The following is a 22,613-nucleotide window of genomic DNA, read 5'->3' on the forward strand; positions in this document are numbered from 1 at the left end:
AGGATTTACCTTCACAAGAGTCAAGTTATACAGCGCTGTAAGTGTATAAGTCGACGGCCAGCCAGGGAAAAATGAGGCGTCCTCCATCACCCTCTCTCATCCTCAACACTGGACGGGTTGGCGGAGATGTTGACGATGAATAGACTCTTAGAAGGTTTTGCTAACACATTTTATGGCTAAGAAGTGATGCTATTTCACTACATGATGTGTGTGTTGTGACCCAGACAGTGTAATTCATCATTAAAGGTAAACGTGTAAACTGTTGCGTTGTGCTGTTATAGTGCGTGTGTGTGTGTGTGTGTGTGTGTGTGTGTGTGTGTGTGTGTGTGTGAACTCCTTGCACGAAATGTAGCTGCACCTAATTCCCGAAGCCAAGACCCTACCTACTGTACTATTGCTGTTACTGTTAAGAAAAAATATTAGTTGCATTTTGTAGAACCGTTGTAGAGTATAAGTGATCAGTAGTACAAAGAGTAACGCTAATATTTAAATGGCTGGAAATCCCCTATCTCATCCAACCCGGGTGTGATGCAGGGTACACACACATATACTTGTCAGAGACTATTATTTTCCACACAAATGAAATGTTCAACTCAAACAACGTCATTCCAAACATGAAAAGATAATTTTAGGTGGCAAATGGAAACTGTAAATAACCATAACCAATTTAAGTGATTTTGCATTTTGGCGAATATTTTCCTTTTGGGCGAATATTTTCCTTTTGGGCGAATATTTTCCTTTTTGGCGAATATTTTCCTTTTTGGCGAATATTTTTCCTATTCGCGAATATTTTTCCTTTTTTGCGGCTACCTTGAATTTGGGGCTAATTTCAGCTTGGTCGAGGGTAGTAAATGCTAATCGATATACAATAGTTATAGGACTCAGGGAAGTATTGGGAACCCTTCAAGAAAAACCTGGTACAATAGCTGGGCTCTCATGGGTCACCAGCATCAACTCGTGAACCATGTGACCCGTCAAACATCTTACCCATGACTCATGTGACCCATCAAACATTCTGCCTTGACCCACGTGGCCCATGACCCATTTTTTATATATAATGTATCCTATACTTAAATACAATTAAATGCGCATAATAGATTTGTTGTTTTCACTCAAAAAATAACTTTGTGGCCACCCACTTTAAGAAAACGCTTTGTGAGCAAGTCAGTATACTCCAGTGTTAAAGATATTGTTAAAATAATGTACATATTTAACGGCCAATCATTATATGTGAACTAAAACAAAGTTATCCTCCCCCCCCCACGAAAATCTAAAATTCGACGGGAAGTTTTTGACCCACGAAATCTCAGACTCGACCCATCTTGACCCACTGACCCATGACCCGTTTCTAGTTCCAGCTCGATCTTTGCTCCTAAGTGAACCGTCCGTCAATTGATCTGTGACGTCACGTACACCCTCTCTACTACCCGAAGAAAAATTTACATTGTTACTCACGAATAACTGAGAACTTTTGCGTCTAAATCTAATATGAATGAAATCTGACCCGTTTCTAGTCCAACGTCTGCGTGTGTGTGTGCGCGCGCGCGCCCTAAGATTCAACTTCTTTGGTTGTTTTATGGTTAAGTTATGTAAAGGAGAAAAGTCCCGAGACCAGAGAGGGCCGCTACCTCCTCAACTCTTGATTTTAACATTCATCCCGCAAGAATCTGCCAATATAATATTCACGGACCGCTGAGCTGCCACAGCCTACCACAACACACCACAGCCTCACCTTACAAACACAGCCTACCACAACACAAACACAGTCTACTAACACAGAGCACAACACTAACACAGCCTACCACAACACACACAGTCTACAAACACAGGTCTACAAACACAAACACAGCTACACAGCCTACCACAACACACACACTACACAGCACTACCACAGCCTAAACACAGTCTACCACAACACAAACACAGCCTACCACAACACTAACACAGCCTACACAACACTAACACAGCCTACACACAGCACTAACACAGCACAACACTAACAACACTAACACCACAGCCACACTACAACACTACACAGTCTACCACCACACACAGTCACAGCTAGCACTACACAGCACTCTACCACAACACTACACAGCCTCTAACACAACACAACACTAACACAGCCTACCACAACACTACACAGCCTACCACAGCACTACCACAGCCACAGCTACAACACAAACACAACCACAACACTACACAGTCTACCACAACACAAACACAGTCTACCACAACACTAACACAGCCTACCACAACACTAGCACAGTCTACACAGTCTAACACAGCTCTCAGTACCTAACACAGCAGTCTACCACAGCCTAGCAGTCTGCACAAACACAGTCTACCACAACACTACCACAGTCTACCACAACACTAACACAGCCTCTTCACAGCACTAACCACAGCACACCTACCACAACACTAGCACAGTCTACACTAACACAGTCTACCACAACACTAACACAGCCTACTGCCACACACACAGTCTACAGTCTACTAACACAGCCTCCACAGCACACACACAGTCTTACACAGCACTAACACAGTCTACCACACTAACACAGTCTGCCACAACACTTACACAGCCTACCACAGCACTACCACAGCCTACCACACGAACACAGCCTACCACAGCACTACCACAGCCTACCACAGCACTACCACAGCCTACCACACTAACACAGCCTACCACAACACTAACACAGTCTACCACAACAATGTTAACTACAGTCCTGTCACATCTACAGATAAGAGGAAAATATAATGAAGATTTTTGGGGAATAAGAGAATAAGATGTCAGGGATTAGTTCGTCATGTGTAATCCTCTGGTGTAAAGAGCGCACACACACACACACACACACACACACACACACACACACACACACACACACACACACACACACACACACACACACACACACACACACACACACACACACACACACACACATTAGGACCGACCGAAGAAATTATTCCGACCCCAAGCGTGGATATTTTATAATGGATTATGTAAATCTCTCTCTCTCTCTCTCTCTCTCTCTCTCTCTCTCTCTCTTTTGCTGAGCTCAGGAATAATTTCTTCAGTCGATCTAATGTGTGTGTGTGTGTGTGTGTGTGTGTGTGTGTGTGTGTGTGTGTGTGTGTGTGTGTGTGTGTGTGTGTGTGTGTGTGTGTGTTTGTGTGTGTGTGTGTGTGCCTCCTTGCCTGCCTGAGTGGGGGCACTATTGTCTCCCTCCACTCCAGCTATCGCCTGTCTGTATACCTGTGTGACTAAGTAGGCGTATATCCAGTTTAGCATGCGTTTACGTTTATTTACATGCGTATGAGTGCGTTTAAGGTCGAATACATGCGTTAGAGTGCGTTTGACGGCGAGTGCATGCGTATGAGTGCGTTTGAGGGTTAGTGCACGAGTCTGAGTGCGTTTGATGGCGAGTGCATGCGGCTGAGTTCGTTTGAGGGCGAGTGTATGAGTCTGAGTGCGTTTGAGAGTGAGTGTATGAGTCTGAGTGCGTTTGAAGGCGAGTGCATGTGTATGAATGTGCTTGAGGGCGAGTGAATGAGTCTGAGTGTGTTTTTATGGGCGAGTGCTTGCGTATGAGTGCGTTTGAGGTCAAGTGCATGAGTGAGTGCGCTTGAGGGCGAGTGCATGAGTCTGAGTGCGTTTGAGGGTGAGTGTATGGGCGAGTGTTTTCGTTATTTACCGTGTGTTTAGATGTATGTGCACGGTTGAAGGCGTTTGTGTACGTTTGTGAGTGTTTATGTGTTTGAGTATGTATACCTGCGTTCGTGTGTGTTTGCCTGCGCTCACGTGTGTTTGCCTATAATATGTTCGAGTGTATTTGAGTGCGTTTATGTGTTTACGGACGTCTGAGTGTGTTTACGTGCGTTTGCGTGTGTCATCAGCAGTAACCTGGCGTTCACGACCTTCTCCCTTAATGACTTTCTTAACCAAATGGCCAACGAAAGTGTTCCTGGTGACGTTCTATTGCCCCCCCCCCCTGTCTCTCTCTTTTCTCTCTCTCTCTCTAACAGGTTTCTCTTTAATCTCCCTCTCCTTCTCTTTACTAGTATCTTTATATTCTATTTCTCTCTATCTTTAATGGATCTCTATATTATCTCCATCTATCGTTCTCTCTCAAGCAGTTCTTTTTTGCTCTCTCTCTCTCTCTCTCTTGCGGTTTTCTCTTCATATTCTCTCGTGTGTTTATCTCTCTCTCATCCAACTTTCTGTCCCTCTCTCTCTCTTTCTTTGTCTTGTTCACTTAACTTACTTTTAATCTTTTTTCTTTCATTCTCTCTATCTGTTTACCAACTATATTTCTTTTTCCTTGCCAATCTCTTTCCCCTTCCTCCTTCGTTCTCTTTCTCTCTCTTTTCTTCCCCCTGTATTTCCTTCCTTCTTCTCTCTCTCTCTCTCTCTCTCTCTCTCTCTCTCTCATTACCACACTTTATGCCCAATCCCCTTATACCTCAGCCACCACATCCGCCTCACTTCCTCCTCCTCCTCTTCCTCACTTCCTCCTTCTCCTCCTCCACATGTTCCTGCACACTATATAGTTCCTTCCCCTCCCCTTCCTCTCCCGGCCAGCCTCACACCTTAAGTACCTTACCCATGATCCGTTTTCTTTAATTGTTGGGAGGAGTGGTGGTGATGGCGGCAGATTGATTGATTTTTTATTTTGCCGCTGTTTACAACGGGTCATAATAATTAACCCCCGTTGTCAGGCTATTATGGCACTGAACGTTAAGCAGTATATCAATAACATTATTTGTTTAGTTCTATACATAAAAGGTAACTTATTCACAAATGCGTGAGTACAGGCGTGTGAGGCAGTATGTCTGGCCTCACACTTTGTTATTCACATTTGCGTGAGAAGTATTCAAGCATATTGTGTATTTGGTTCTATACATGAGAACTGATATAGTTACTAAGTGCAAAAAAGTGGATACAATCTTAATATGTCGGCTATCTTGCCATTAGAGATGAAGTGTTGTGCCATTTCACACACAGTGTGCTTGGACCTGTCCCTAAAAGGTTCTATCTTCACACAGTCGAGGACGTAGTGTTCAAGTGTGTGGCCATATGTATGGCCACACACTTTACATTTAGTTTTGTTTACATCTGCTTGAGGAACATACTGCCAAAGGTACTTATATCCTAACCTTAATCTAGCGGTTACAACATCTTGTAATCTAGTGATCTTGTTACTTGCTCCAGGGGAGCAAAACAAAGATAAAACACCAATAGGAAAGATGAAGCAATCTGGTTGAGCCCAGATTCTTTCTACTCCTACTGTACTGTATTTCAGTTACACCACTTTTTCTTCAACCCCCAATAATCTTCTTTCACCTCATAACTCATGACTCGCCGCCGCCGTTTCACTTGATACATCTCATCATGGTAAACTATGGGTCGACTAGTGCCTGTTTGCACTTGTCTACTTGCGTCAAATTCATCAATAAGTTCTTTCCTAATTACAGTTTTAAGGGTTCTTTTTGACAGACCCAAATTGTATTCAACGGTGTCTTTGTTAGACGCGAGTTTGGCGAGGGCATCAACTCTGTCATGTTTTATGAGGCCTATGTGAGAGGGGATCCACAACAGTTAGACATCGACACCCCGGTCAACATGGTACGCATATTTGTGTCTGACTTCAGAGACAAGCGCGTGACAACTTGAGTTGAGGGTGTCAAGGGCAAGTAGTGAGGATAGAGAGTCATAAGAACATAAGAACATAAGAATGGAGGAAACTGCAGCGGGCCTATTGGCCCATACTGGGCAGTCCCGTTTACACCCAACCCCTATTGCTCATATAAGCATCCAACCTATGTTTGAAGCTATTCAGCGTATTCGAGTTAATGATGATATTTGGTAACTTGTTCCATTCATCCACTACTCTGTTTCCAAACCAGTGTTTACCTATTTCGCGCCTAAATCTAAATTTGTCTAATTTAAAACCATTGTTACGAGTTCGCTCCTGGTTGGATAGTTTGAGTACCTTTGTAATGTCCCCTTTATTTAGCCCTGACTTCCATTTATACACCTCTATCAGGTCGCCCTCGCTCTACGTCTCTCGAGTGCAAATTAAGATGCTTTAACCTGTCTCTGTACTCAAGGTTCCTAATGCCCGGGATTAGTCTTGTCATTCTCCTCTGAATTCTTTCCAAGGATTCTATATCCATTCTGTAATACGGTGACCAGAACTGAACTGCGTAATCCAGGTGTGGTCTCACAAGCGCAAGATACAGTTTTAGGATGACCTCGCTAGTCTTGTAACTAACACTCCTTTGTATGATCCCAAGTACTTTATTAGCCTTGCTACGAGCAAAAACACATTGTTTACTTGGCTTAAGGTTCCGACTTATCATTACTCCTAAATCTATCTCGCAGTCGGATTTCTCTATGGCATCGTTGTTCATCTGGTATCTGGTTCCCTGTTTACATCTCCTATACTGAGCACTTTACATATTTCCACGTTGAATTTCATCTGCCATTTTTCAGACCATTCGAAGAATTTGCTTAGATCTTCCTGTAGTTTTGCCGAGTCCTCGTCAGATTTAATAACACGTCCTATTTTAGTGTCATCAGCAAATTTACTTATGTTGCTGTCTATGCCGATATCTATGTCGTTTATGTATATAAAAATAATGATGGTCCAAGTACTAAGCCTTGGAGAACTCCACTAGTGACGTTGCTCCAATGAAATTTAGTGCCGTTTATGCTCACTCGCTGTTTCCTGTTCCATAACCACGCCCTAATCCATTTGAGGATATTACCCTTGATGCCATGCGCTTCTACCTTTCTAATTAGTCTTTCGTGGGGGACTCTGTCGAAAGCTTTGCTAAAGTCGAGATATACCTCATCATAATTGTGCCCCTCGTCCACCGATTCGAAAACTGATGAAAAGAATGTTAATAGATTAGTTAGACATGAACGCCCGCTTGTGAAGCCATGTTGGGAATCATTGATCAACTTGTGCTTCTCCAGGTGGTTTCGAATAGAGTTTGAAATGATTGATTCAAGTAATTTGCCTACTATTGATGTTAGGCTGATTGGGCGGTAGTTTGAGGATAGTCATCTATCCCTCTTCTTGAAAATCGGTATTACATTCGCTATCCTCCAGGATTCTGGTACTACACCTGTTTTTAAGGACATGTTAAACAACTTTGCTAAGGGCATACTAAGCTCTTCCTTACATTCCTTTAATACTCTGGCAAATATCTCATCAGGACTTGGTGACTTATTAGGCTTTAGTTTGTCTGTTTGCTTTCTAACATCGCTACTAGTCACTAGTCAGTGATGATGAGACTGTCAGTGTCAGTGGTCAATTAATTTAATAGCTGTGAGTATGACAATTAATTAAGTTTGTAGAGTGGATACCCAGTTGTTAATTCTAACTCCTTTCTCAATTATATTACCGTCAGGTTGAGTCACAACAATAGCACTTCCAGCCCTCCCACAGGCGGTGTTTAGAGATCCATCAGTGTAGATGGTCTGTGTGATATTATCATCAGTCTGTAGAGTGTGTATGTGTTCAAGAGCTCTCACTTTGGCAGTGTGTTGGAGATAAATGCTTTGTAGAATTGATCCCGAAGGCGGATATGTCGGTATTGTGATACTGAAGTGAACTGTCCGCCAGGGTGGCAGGAAGCGCTGTTGTGTCTCAACTTTGTACAGATAGTAGTCGTAATGGTAATGGTGGTAGAGGTGGTTGCGGTGGTGGTAGATGATGGTATTAGTGGTAGTTATGATAGTGGTTGTGTAAGTATATATGGTGGTGGTGGTGGCAACAGTAGATGTAGTAGTGGTGATAACAGTAGTATTAGTACGTGTTGGTGTTGGTAATGGTACTGGTAGTGGCAATAGTAATGAATTTAAGCATTCATGAGGCCCTGGGATGGGTATTCCAATGGGTCTATTAAAATGAGCCTATTAAAATATAACCCTATTAAAATGGGCCTATTAAAATGGACTACTAAAATACTAAACATAAGGATTGACAATGTTAAATTTAGTATCCCAATTATTTACTCTGTTTTAAAATGAGGATAAATTTTCTCCTGATCACGTAAATGTTAACACGACCATCAGCAGATCTATCACACACACACACACACACACACACACACACACACACACACACACACACACACACACACACTTGTAACTCAAACCCGTGTTATTTTTGTATTCAAATTGTTGCCTCATATCGTTTATTTTTTATTTTTTTTACAATAGAATAATTCATAATACGTTTATGCTTTGTAACATAATTGTATATAATATTATGATAGCCCGGCAGTTATGGGACAAATTTGGGGAATAAAACATATAAATCAGTCATCCGTTCTGTGTATTCCTACTAAACCTGTCTGCACCCCCCACACTAAACCAGCCCGTGCACCCCCACACTAACCCAGCCCGTGCACCCCCACACTAAACCAGCCCGTGCACCCCACACTAAACCAGCCCGTGCACCCCCACACTAACCCGGCCCGTGCATCCCCACACTAAACCCAGCCCGTGCACCCCCACACTAACCTGGCCCGTGCACCCCCACACTAAACCAGCCCGTGCCCCCCACACTAACCCAGCCGTGCACCCCCACACTAAACCAGCCCGTGCACCCCCACACTAACCCGGCCCGTGCACCCCCACACTAACCCGGCCTGCATCCCCACACTAAACCAGCCGTGCACCCCACACTAACTCACCCGTGCACCCCACACTAAACCAGCCCGTGCACCCCCACACTAAACCTGTCCGTGCACCCCCACACTAAACCAGCCCGTGCACCCCCACACTAACCCAGCCCGTGCACCCCCCACTAAACCATCCGTGCACCCCCACACTAACCCAGCCGTGCACCCCACACTAACCCAGCCCGTGCACCCCACACTAACCCAACCCGTGCACCCCACACTAAACCAGCCCGTGCACCCCACACTAAACCCAGCCCGTGCACCCCACACCAACCCGGCCCGTGCACCCCCACACTAAACCAGCCGTGCACCCCACACTAATCCAGCCCGTGCACCCCACACTAACCCAGCCCGGGCACCTCCAATGTACGTTTAGTGTGTCTAGAAGGAACACTAAAGGAAATATTATTCGGTCACTTGTGGATAGCTGGCGCTCGTGGTTTCCTTTAAGCTTGTGTTACAGTAGTAGCAGTAGTAGTAATGGTTGTGAAGGTGTGGCTACAAGGGGAGGTCGGATGCCGTGTTGAAAAAATATATAGTAGTAGTAGTAGTAGTAGTAGTAGTAGTAGTAGTAGTAGTAGTAGTAGTAGTAGTAGTAGTAGTAGTACAAGTAGTAGTTGTAGTATTAGTGCAAGTTGTTCCAGTGGTAATATTAGTGCAAGCAATAGTGTTGTTGGTGGTGGTGGTGGTAGATGTTGTTGTTACTAGTGGCGGTGGTAGTTGTGGTTGATATTGATATTGAAACAGTTTATTTGGCCAGAAAATACAGATACAGAGAGGAATACTAACAATATTGACATGGCTGGGCCAATTGAGAGCCTGAGCTAACTTAGTGGCACCTGAGTTGTTGTTGGTGGTGGTGGTGGTTATTGTTGTTGTTAGTGGTTGTGGTTGTGGCAGTTGTGGTTGTTAGTGGTAGAAGTTGTTGTGGCAGTTGTGGTTGTTAGTGGTAGTGTGATGGTGGTAGTGGCAGTTGTTGTTAGTGGAAGTGGTGGTGGTAGTGGCAGTTGTTGCTGTTGTTAGTGGTTGTGGTTGTGGCAGTTATGGTTGTTAGTGGTAGTGGCAGTTGTGGTTGTTAGATGTAGTGGTGGTGGTGGTGGCAGTTGTGGTTGTTAGTAGGCAGTTGTGGTTGTTAGTTGTAGTGGTGGTGGTGGTGGCAGTTGTGGTTGTTAGTGGTAGTTGTAGTGGTGGTGGTGGTCGGCTCTTGATAAGGATAAGGCTAGACACTGTAAAGAGAAAGCACAAGTGATGATAAACTCCCACCAGAATATCACCACAGACACGAAGGCACATCTCAAGGCAACACGAGAGGTCAGGAATTTATTAACCAGCAACAACCTGTATACGGAGAGAGGCTGAGGAGGAGGAGGTGAGGAAATAACACGACGACGTTAATGGCAGGCGGAGGATGATGATAGATGAAACCCCACTGATGAACAGATGAGGTAGATAAGCAGAAGGAGGAGGCAGGCGTTGATGATAGCGAGGTGAGCGAAGCAAGGGTAAGGGTGGTGGTAGTAGAGTAGTGGCAGTGCCCCCAGCAGCAACAGCAGCAGCGCCACACACAAGCCCTGTCAGCGCGGACGAGAGCTGACTCCCTCCCTCCTGCGTGTGGACCACTGCCTGGCCCAACACACACACACACACACACTCACACATACACAACCACGGCGACTTCCTTAAATCTGTCTCCCCAAACACCCTCCTCTCTCGCTCTCTTCACCTCCCGTCAGTAATCAGCAAAGTGACAAAGACAGATTGATCGCTACTGTCATACTAAATTGGCAAATGTGAAATAAAAAAGACGATAATCTTTTTATTTAGTTTTTAACTCTCCGGAAGAAGTTCGTGGAAAATCTTGATAAACGATCTGTGTTCTCAGCAAACTATTGGGCTCAAACTGTTATCTCCAGGAAGAGTGTTGCGTCTTCAACGTCTTAAAATGAAGGTAAGTGTTGAATTCCCTACACAACTTGGCTTAACTTGTCAACAACATGTATCTATAACTGAAGAGAAAGTTTTCATAGTGGTTTGGGGTAAAAGTGTAGTTGTACTGTACCTTTGGACTAATGATAAGAACTAATGCTCGAGGAAGTATTGAGAGACGTAAGATTTGAGGCAAGTCCCGCTGCCCGCGTGGTGTGTGACGTCACAGTGCGAGATCAATGACGGGTTCCAATATTAAATCTCGGGAAGTCTCTTAAACATGACAGCTTGTTATTTATGTCAATCTGTATGTATATGACTCCCCACCGCCTTCTAATAGATCTAAATCCACAAACTTAAGGTAACACGCTGTAAACCCCTAACACACACCAACCAGAGTGATGTAATTATATGCTAAAAAAGTTTTATTCAGCATCGCGACGCACACTACCAAAACAAAGTTCCGCCAACAAGAAATTTCAATTATCATGAACTTAAATCCTGTTGCTGTTTACCTCAAGATTATCTTTCGGTGGCGAGATAATTATCCCACAGTTGTGAATATCGACTTTTCCAACCCAAGGCTCAGATTCTTTAAGGTTCGTACGGTGATGTAACGAACATCAAAATTACCAAGACTCTACCTTTAACTACACACGTTCACCCAACATCAGAGAATCGTCGTAAGAATTTCCACTTAGTTGGTGTTAAGTGAACGCATCTAGTTAAGTTAGAGAGTCACGGTACTCCTGATGCTATCCCATGAGCTTTGTGTTTCAGCTTCAGTTATGGCGAGTTCTTACGAGGAATATTAACCCAACGCACTTCAAGGGAGAGGTCAGACTCAGGTAGGTTAATGTCATCACTCACCTTCTACCTCCCACCCCAAATCCCCCACCTCCAACCTCCCACCCATATCCCCCACCTCCCAATCTCTACCTCCCCCTCACCCTACCACATCCCTACCCTTCCTCCTTCCCCACCCACCATCACCCTCAAAAAATATAAAAGTTTGGCAACAACCTCACCTGCAGCCAAAAGTTATTGCATAAACTATTACATGACTCTGAGGGGAGGAGGAGAAAAAACCCTGGAACATTAACACCCGAGGAGGGAGATTACTGTGTGCTGGGGTGGGGAGAGAGACTGGATTTGGTAGGCGGGGGAGAGAGGGGATTTAGTAAGAGTGGAGAAAGTGGGGGAGGGGGAGTTAGGTGAGGGAGTTGGTAGGTGGGGGAGGAGAGAGGGCAGTTGGTAGGAGGGAACAGAGGGAGTTGAGGTGAGGGGTGAGAAGGAGTTAGTAGGTGAGGGAGAGGGGGAGTTGGTAGATGAGGGGGAGGGGCAGTGAGTGAGGGGGAGAGTTGGTAGATGGAGGGGAGAGGAGTTGGTAGATGAGGGGAGGTGGGCTGGGTGAGGGGGAGAGGGGGGTGCTGGAGGTGAGGGGAGGGGGGAGCTGGTGTGAGGGGAAGGAAGTGTGGGTGGGAAGAGGAGGAAGTGTGATGGTAGGGAGGAGAGTCATGTCAACTTCAAAAACGTGAAGCTGAGGATGTTGTGTGGTGGTGGTGTGGTAGTGGTGGTGTGGTAGTGGTGGTGTGGTGGTGGGTGTGGTTGTGTAGTGGTGTGTAGTGGTAGTGGTGTGGTGGTAGTAGTAGTAGTAGTGGTAGTGGTATGGTACTTGTGATAGTGATGTAGTATTGGTAGTGGTATGGTAGTGGTATTGGTGTTGTGGTACTGGTGTGGTAGTGGTAGGATAGTGTTGGTGGCGGTGGTGGTGTAGATGTGGTATTGAAGGGCTTGTGGGTGATGTGGTATGGTGGGTATTGAAGGTGTGGGAAGGGTATTTGAAGGATGGTTGGGTGTTAATTAGGAGACATCGGTGTGGATAGAAATGAGGGGGGGGTTGTTACGGTAGTGGTGTATGGTAGTTAGCACGGTGATGGTTTGTGTGGTAAGGTTGTCTGAGGTGGTAGATAGTGGTTGTAGTGGTAGATGGTGGTTGTAGTGGTAAGTGATAGTGGTGGTGGTAATGGTGACGGTGATTGTAAGGTGGATAGTGTGGTTGTGGTTGTGAATTATAACTGGTAATAGATGGTAGCTGTGGTGATTGATGGTGCTTGTGTCGAAGGATGGAGGTTATGATGGTAATGCTGTGGTGGAGAGGTGATTGCGATGGTGAATGGTAGTTATGGTGCAAGATGGTAGTTGGCGGTGGATATAATGGAGGATGGTGTTTGTAATGATGATAGATGATGGTGGTGGTTATAGATGGTGGTTATGAATGGTGGTAGTGATGGTTGTTAGTGGGATAAACAGCACGGGTTAATGCCACCCCTGTTGAGGCCACTGAAACTCTTCTTAAAGGTGAACTAGCTTTTATACCTCCTCCCTCTCTCATCCCTCCTTCTCTCTCTCTACTCCTCCTCTCTCTAATCTTCCTTCTCCTCCTCCCTAATCTTACTTCTCCTCCTCCTCTCTACTATTCCTTCTCCTCCTCCTCCCTGATCTCTCCATTCGTCCTTTTTCTTCCTCCTTCTTCCACTTCCCTCTTTCTCTTTCTACTCCTCCCTCCCTCCTCCTCCCTCTATTCTTCCTTCTCCTCCTCTTTTTTCCTTCTCCTCCTCTCTTTCTTTTTCACTACTCCTCCCTCTTCCACCTCTATTCTTTCTCACTCTTCTAACATCTTCTCTCTCCTCCTCCTCCTCCCCCTCATCTTCCTCTATCTCAACTAAGGCTCTCTCTCTCTCTCTCTCTCTCTCTCTCTCTCTCTATTTCCTCATCACCATCATCACTAACATTAGCATCATCTCTATCATCATCATCATCAACATCATCATCATCATCATCATCATCATCATCATCATCACTACCTCCTCATCCCACTCCTCCTTTTTGTTCACTTTCTTTGCTTTGTCTTCTCTGTCTCTTTCCCCTCTCCTCTCTTATCTCTCTCCCCTCTCCCTTCTCTTTCAATCTCTTCTAATCCCTTATCTATCCCCTTTCATCCTCTTCTCTCTCCCCTATTTCTTCCCTTTTCCTTCCTTCTCTCACTTTCTTTTCCCTCACCTCTTATTCTCTACTTATACATCCCTCTCTCCTTTCTCCCACCTTCCCACATTTCCCTCTCTCCCTTTCACCTCCCTCTCCCTTCTCTCATCTTCCCCTCCCGTCATTCACCTTCCTCTCTAACCTTCCCTCCCCCACCTTCCCTCCCGTCATTCACCTTCCTCTCTAACCTTCCCCTCTCCCCCCAACTCCCTCTCCCCTTCTCTCATCTTCCCCTCCCGTCATTCACCTTCCTTCTAACCTTCCCTCTCCCCCACCTCTCTCCCTTCTCTCATCTTCCCCTCTCCCGTCATTCACCTTCCTCTCTAACCTTCCCCTCCCCCAACTCCCTCTCTCCCTTCTCTCATCTTCCCTCCTCCGTCATTCACCTTCCTCTCTAACCTTCCTCTCCCCCCACCTCCCTCTCTCCCTTCTCTCATCTTCCTCTCCCGTCTTTCACCTTCCTCTAACCTTCCTCTCTCCCTTCTCTCTCATCTTCCCTCTCCCGTCATTCACCTTCCTCCTAACCTTCCCTCTCCCCCCACCTTCCCTCTCCCGTCATTCACCTTCCTCTCTAACCTTCCCCTCTCCCCCACCCTCTCTCCCTTCTCTCACCGTCCACTCTCCTCTCTCACCAGCTGGGCCAGGAGTCATCTCTTTAGTTTAACAACTCTATTGGGTAGAATGAGGAACAATTTTGTCTAATCGAAGTAGTTGAGACAGGCCTTGACACTGGTCCCTGCCATGAGACAGGCCTTGACACTGGTCCCTGCCACGCACGACAAGAGGAGATAACAAACTAAGTGTCATACTCAGAAGTGTCGTATCGAGGATTAACCAGTGTGTGTATTAGCAAGTTTAAGATACACGGGTAAAATATCTTCAACCATAATTCTTTTAATATCATATATCATTTTACACATTAAGGCTGGCGGGTCCCGTTCACCAGTTGCACAGCATTTTGAGAGTCACAGAATATCACCCCAGTCACCATTTACCTTAAGGTAGTCAAAGTTATAGTTAGACTTCCATAAGTTTTAGTGTGTGTTGTGCTGACCCAGTTGTTGAGTCCTTGTATGTTTGACACCGTAGCCTCATTTTGATGTACTACACATGCACAGCCTAATCCCCAAAGCTTGAGGCCCATCCCACTCACGTCTTACATGTGTAAAGTCCTTGAACGGGTTTTTCCTCAATCGTCTCATGTTTTAAGTTAACACACAAATTGACCCCTAATCTGTATGTTGTGTTTAACCACGACACACACACGACATGTTTTTGAGAATATCTTGTCATCCACTCGGAGTCCTCCCTGGCATATTTTGGGTGACGTTAAGCTGAATGGAGTTTGGAAAAGTCATTCGTCTCTTGCTAACAATAGGTACACAGTGCTTCCTCTTGGTGGTGGGGTCAGGGTGGGGTTATAAGCTGGCCACCACAACTACAACCTGAACCACCACCATGAGTGAGACTATCCATCTGTCAATCTGTAACTGTTACCACCAATATAACTGTATACGTATCACCATCCACCAATCTATTAGTACGACCACCATCACGACCCTCTTTCACCACCATACCTACCATCCATCACCACGGCCACGAACCTCCACCATCACAACTACTACTACCATTCATCACCATGGCCATGACCCTCTCCATCACCACCACAACTACAGTCATACATTACTACGACTACGACCCTCTCTATCACCATCACCACCACAGCTACAGTCATACATTACTACGACTACGACCTCTATCACCATCACCACCACAGCTACAGTCATACATTACTACGACCATGACCGCCACCAAAACTACCACCATCCATCAGCACCATCACCCACACAGCCACCACAACTACCACCATCCATCACTCTGGACCGCCGCGAGGTAAACACAAACCTCGGCCCAGAATTTCTCAAAAGGTTGGTACGTTGAATTTTCCCCTCAGTGGAGACGAGAGGACGCATCTAATTGACTCACTTTTTAAACTCTGGCCACAACTGGAAGGTCTGAATGGCGTCGAATCGTACGAAGACTTTAGGGTAAGCAGCTCCGCCTCTCATCACTACTCAGACAAGGAGGTAAAAATCATCGTGCGGACTCTTAAGGAATCTCGGTCGTGGGATTAAATCTTGAATCTGGGATGGTTTTCTTGACGAGTTATTTAAAACAGGCCTCAGCAGCCAGCCCCCGCCTCCACCACCACCACTACTACTACTACTACTTGTGTAGGTCACTATTACTACTCCCCACCACCACACAGTAGGCTATTATCACTAGCACCAGTGGGCTACCATCTTTACTTCCACCACCAACCACCACAACTACCAACACAACCACCATTACAACTACCACCTATAGTTCACCATCACTACCACCACCAACCAATGCTACTACCTGTAGGTCACCATCACTACCACCACCAACCACCATCATTACTACCATCAACCACCACAACCACCAGCAGGCCGCCGCCGCCGCCACCACCAGCTGCTCGGATGAATCTGAAATACGACACCACTGAAAAGGAGTTTGCTCGTTCACATCAAAGAGAAAAGAGAAAGAGAAATAGCCGGAGGAAAAAAAGAAGAAGCACACTTTATTTTTCTGTAATGTGAGAAGTGAACATCACTCTCTCCTCCGCTGGGGGGTTTCCACACGACTGGCCTCTGTTCCTTCCAGCCAAAGAGGTGAAACTCATCTTAATTTCCTATAATATGTGAAGGATAACAACACACACGCCCGACACTTGCTGCTCCACCCTGTCAACTTGTGTGTAACTTGAGAGATGAAGGACACCCACCCCTTCACCTCCAGGACACCTCCCCCACCACCAGGACACCTCCCACCACCACAGGACACCTCCCCCACCACCAGGACACCTCTCCCACCACCAGGACACCTCCCCCACCACCAGGACACCTCCCCACCACCAGGACATCTCCCCACCACCAGGACACCTCCCCACCACCAGACACACCTCCCACCACCAGGACACCTCTCCCCACCACCAGGACACCTCCCCACCACCAGGACACCTCCCCCACCACCAGGACACTTCCCCACCACCAGGACATCTTTACCACCACCAAGACATCTCCCCCCACCACCAGGACACACCTCCCCCACCACCAGGACACCTCCCCACCACCAGACACCTCCCCACTACCAGGACATCTTTACCACCACCAAGACATCTCCCTTCCACCAGGGCACCTTCCCCAGGACACCTCCCCCACCACCAAAACACCTTTACCTCCTCCACTCAGGACACCTCCTCGTACCAGAACACCTCCAGGAAATTGTTCTTACCGGTCGTGTCAAAAGGAATTGATACAGGATTTTATGCCCCGTAAAGAATACAGAAGAGGCATATAACGCTGCCCTTGTCTGTCGGTTCATTTGTACAGCTGAATTTCTCTACACACACACACACACACACACACACACACACACACACACACACACACACAGACACACACACACAGGAGGGCATGCAAGATTATTCTCTCCCCTTCCTACTCCACATATCAAGAAGCGCTCAACACACTGACCCTTTCGACTCTCACTGACCATCACCACGGCCTCATCTGCAAATTTGGTAAGAAGCTTCTACACCATCCTCGACACCGGCCCCTACTACCACCTGAGATCCCCTGTCCGAGAATTGCTGTTCGACACCACAACCGCATCCAGCCCATACGTGCACGAACTGATCGCTATAAGAACAGCCCAGTCCCAACCATTGTAAAAATTATCAATAACATGTAATAAATCAGTATATTCACTCCCAGTAAACACTGCTCCCTACACTGTCACTATGTTGAAATGAACTGTATTTTGAGCTGATCCCCATCTAAGTTACTATATGTCTTATTTGTGTCACTTATGTCACTTGTATATTATTTGTAATTCGTAACCCATTTCCCAAATATGTAACTGTATATTTTCAGCCTTCTGGCTGCCAAGCTCTTTCAATAAACCGTTAATTATTATTATTATTATTATTTATTATTACACACACCCACACTCACACACACACACACACACCCACACACACACACACACACACACACACACACACACACACACACACACACACACAGCGATATTATTATGTCGTCATACTCTAAATAACTGTGTTGTTGTTTTTTACTTCAGTTAAGCTCTTAGTTGACCCCCCCCCCATTTAACTCCTATTAAGTATAATTAACTTGACGACTCAGTGTACAGCTGGAGGCAACTGTCTAAAGTGATGATAATAGCTGGTCTATCTCTAATGTGAGATATACGCACCACCATTGTCACCACATACACCAAGCAATTATCACTACAAATACACACACACACACACACACACACACACACACACACACACACACACACACACACACACACACACACACACACACACCATCACATATACACCACTAGTTTGGTATTTCCACATGACTGTTATCACTGGCAGTAACACGAGGGAGATAAAAGTGTGTGTGGCTCCCATTTTCGTGTCAGAGGAGGAGGAGAAAGAAGAAGAGGAGGAGAAAGAGGAAGAGGAGGAAAGGGAGGAGGAAAAAAGAAGAGGAAGAGGAGGAAGTGGAAAAGCAGGAAGAGGAGGAGGAGGAGGGAGGAGGAAGAATAGGAGGAAAAAGAGAGAGAGTAGCAGGGAGGAGGAGGAGGAGGAGGAGGAGGAAGAAGAAGAAAAGGAGGTGAGGAAGAAGAAAAGGAGGAGGAGGAGGAAGAAGAGGAGGAGGAAGAAGAGGAGGAGGAGGAGGAGGGAGAAGAAGAGGAGGAAGAAGAAGAAGAGGAGGAGGAAGAGGAGGAGGAGGAGGAGGAGGAGAAGAAAAGGAGGAGGAGGAGGAAGAAGAGGAGGAGGAAGAAGAGGAGGAGGAGGAGGAGGGAGAAGAAGAGGAGGAAGAAGAAGAAGAGGAGGAGGAAGAGGAGGATGGTTCTCTATCATATCTGACTGTTTATTGCCAGGTGACGTCAGCGTTCACTCACCCTTCAAGGATCATAATTATCAAGATCAGGTTGGATTAGATTAGGTTAGGTTAGGTTTGGTTATGCTAGGTTAGGTTGACTAGGTTATGTTAGATTGGTTAGGTTAGCTTCATTAGATTAGGCTTGGTGAGGGTTGGTTAGGTAGGTTATGTTAAGATTAAATTAACATCAGGATGTCTAATCAAATGAAATATGCCGGGGTGACTAATCTTTAGGTGATCATCCCTTCCGACCCCCTACGGTAAACAACCTTCCAATATTCACAATAACATGAAAATTGGAACTTAAAGCGATTAGAGGGACCACAGGAGGGTAACCACTGAATGTTCTAAGACCTGATAACTCACAAACACCTACATGATAAAAGTGGTGTTTATATAAGACCTCTTCCCTCCACTAGCTAATGAATGTACAAAGAAAAACAAATAGAAAATATAATAATGTAACAAAATCAAAAGTCGTGACACTTTAATCAGACACTTCGAGATGTAAACAAAGATGCCTATTAAAATTTCATTGTTTACACGTTGTTTGTAATCTTTAAGTGGTATGGATATACATGTTTGGCCAGACAGACGGACATACGCTAATCAATATGGCCGCAACGTACACACACTGATGCAGAATAAATACGTTCATGTATATTTTTGTTTACATGATTTTCTAGTTTAAGAGTTTGATAGTCATATTGAGTTATAGTCGTACACACACACACACACACACACACACACACACACACACATACACACTGCACACACACACACACACACACACACACACCTGGACTCCTGATTGCTCTGCCTCGGCTAAAATGAAACCATAAACTGAATGGTCTTATCTTGTTGCCATCTGGGATCTAACTCAGCCATACCCCCTAACTCCCCACCCAACTCCCCCCAGGACCCCACACACCCTCCTCATAACCCCACCCTGACCCTCCCACTACCATCACCCCCCAATCACCCTCCCATCCAACGCCATCACCATCATCCTCTACCACCACCACCTGCCCTCACCATCACCCCCACCACCAGGATCACCCATCTACCTCCCTCCCTTTATCACTAGTTTCACATTTCCACAAAACTAGTCGCTCCGTCGTATCAATAACAGCCATTTTTGTTCATTTTTGTGTAACATCTACACCACCCATTGTCTCACGGAATTACCACTTTTGATATTCATGTTTGTTTTTCTTTACCAAATATTGAACATGGTCACTGTGTTCCCGCCTCGCTGTACGGGGGAGGTGGTGTAGAGGCCCCTGTTCGAATTCCATGGGTCAGTGTTGGTTCTGTTACCCATGGCTTTTATTGTGGATTTAGAGAATAAGTTCTTACCAGAGATAAAACACACACACACACACACACACACACACACACACACACACACACACACACACACACACACCCATCGTCTCGTTCACTTTACGGCACAAATACAATCATTTCCCATAAATATTTTCTTTCTTATGTTGGACAAAATTGACACGGACCGTCATTTTCTTCAGCATTTTCTTTATCTCTCACAGGGGGACAGATAGAAAAAAAACACACACACAAGGAAGATTAATTTTGCACGACTCAGCGAACTTTGGCCGAATGGAAAATGGGCTGGTCATCAATTTGCTGTGAGGGGGACACGGCCTGCAGTGGACGGCGGGATTGTGTTTTGTGGGCCAAGAGGGATTTTATATCATCGTCTAGCTAAAAGAGATTGTGGGCCAAGAGGGATTTTAGGCTACAATCTGGGTGAAAGACATTGTGGGCTGAGGGATTTTTACGTTACGCCTTTAAAAGTCTAGAAACTGTGGGGATTTAACGATTTTCTATTCGAGTAAAGGAAATAGCTGTGATCTGTGGAGATGTGGGGATTTTAGGTCTAAATCTGGGAGGAATAAATTGAGGAGGATGGCGGATATTATGTTCCAGTTTGTCGGAATGAAATTATGGGGACAAGGGATTTTATACTCATATGTAGAAGGTAAACTGTATTAGTGGGGATGGAGAGGGATTGTGTTCTGTGGCGATGGAGAGGGATTGTGTTCTGTGGCGATGGAGAGGGATTGTGTTCTGTGGCGATGGAGAGGGATTGTGTTCTGTGGCGATGGAGACGGATTGTGTTCTGTGGCGATGGAGACGGATTGTGTTCTGTGGCGATGGAGACGGATTGTGTTCTGTGGCGATGGAGAGGGATTGTGTTCTGTGGCGATGGGAAGATTGTGTGTTCTGTGGCGATGGAGAGGGATTGTGTTCTGTGACGATGGAGAGGGATTGTGTTCTGTGGCGATGGAGAGGGATTGTGTTCTGTGGCGATGGGGAGAGATTGTGTTCTGTGGCGATGGAGAGGGATTGTGTTCTGTGACGATGGAGAGGGATTGTGTTCTGTGGGGATGGAGAGGGAATGGGAACTCTGGGAATTGCGTGGGAATTATTCTTTTTTTTTGTCAGAGTCTCAAAAGAAAAAAACTGTATTTTCCGAGTGATTTTAAGTCTAGCACCGGGGGGGGGGAGGGGGGAGATGGAGGTGGAAGGTGTGTTCTCTGCCTGGTGTGCATACTAGTGCTCTCTCTCTCTCTCTCTCTCTCTCTCTCTCTCTCTCTCTCTCTCTCTCTCCCTCCCTCTCTCTCTCTCTCCCTCAACATACTTCAACACAAACGAACACAGTGAAAGTGTTAAACTTGGCCAAAACCTTTTTCGAGAAACTCATTACATACTTTGAAAGACTTGGAATCTCTCTAAATACTTTGGACAACTTGGAAACTATAAATACTTTGACGCGGTTTGAAATTATAAACACTTTGTAGGGGATTGGAAGCGATAAGTACTTTGAGAGGGGTTAGGTCAGGTGCCTCCTTCCCTTGTTATAATCACCTCTAGTTATGGTGGTCGTAAGGCAAATTAGGTAAAGACTTTGGATAGTTTAGAAACTATAAATAGTTTGGGCATTAAAAATTCTCTGGGGCGCAGTGGAAACTTTTAAAAATTATGACAGAAGACTTTAAAATACTTTAAAAAAATAATTGATGGGATGCTGAAACTCTACAATTACTTTCAAGGGCATAAAACTATGATTACTTTGAGCTATTTAACTAGACAAGAAACTATGATTACTTTGTGCTCTTTAACTAGACACGAAACTATGATTACTTCGAGCTATTTAACTACACACGAAACTATGATTACCTTGAGCTATTTAACTAGACACGAAACTATGATTACTTTGAGCTATTTAACTAGACACGAAACTATGATTACCTTGAGCTATTTAACTAGACACGAAACTATGATTACCTTGAGCTATTTAACTAGACACGAAACTATGATTACCTTGAGCTATTTAACTAGACACGAAACTATGATTACTTTGAGCTATTTAACTAGACACGAAACTATGATTACCTTGAGCTATTTAACTAGACACGAAACTATGATTACCTTGAGCTATTTAACTAGACACGAAACTATGATTACCTTGAGCTATTTAACTAGACACGAAACTATGATTACTTTGAGCTATTTAACTAGACACGAAACTATGATTACCTTGACTATTTAACTAGACACGAGAAAACTACTCGAGATTACTTTGAGCTATTTGAACCTGGAACTACGATTACCTTGAGCTATTTAACTAGACTACCGGAACTACGATTACTTTTGAGCTATTTAACTAGACACGAAACTATGATTAATTTTAGTGTACTGAGAATATTTGACTAATCCATAATCCTGGTGACAAAAACAATCTCACACACACACACACACACACACACACACACACACACACACACACACACACACACACACACACACACACACACACACACACACACACACACACACACACACAAACCAACGTAATATGATTTTCTTTTTTCCCTTTAATTCTGCTGACACATTTGGATCCCAGGCAAGGCGTCACCATTA

The 22,613-nt window shown here is 45.1% G+C and overlaps 1 protein-coding gene across 1 annotated transcript in view; it reads left to right on the forward strand.

The window, feature by feature from the left end:
* The first annotated feature begins 10,449 nt into the window (after positions 1–10,449).
* Positions 10,450–22,613, forward strand: part of LOC121860945 (leucine-rich repeat neuronal protein 1-like) — a 79,760-nt gene continuing 67,596 nt past the window's right edge. Inside the window, exon 1 of the mRNA XM_042358345.1 lies at positions 10,450–10,654. The gene's annotated coding sequence lies outside the window, so the exon portion shown is untranslated. The remainder of the gene's footprint in view (positions 10,655–22,613) is intronic.

This window comes from Homarus americanus, unplaced genomic scaffold, assembly GCF_018991925.1.
Source record: "Homarus americanus isolate GMGI-L3 unplaced genomic scaffold, GMGI_Hamer_2.0 scaffold40248, whole genome shotgun sequence".
NCBI classification, from domain to species: Eukaryota; Metazoa; Arthropoda; class Malacostraca; order Decapoda; family Nephropidae; genus Homarus; species Homarus americanus.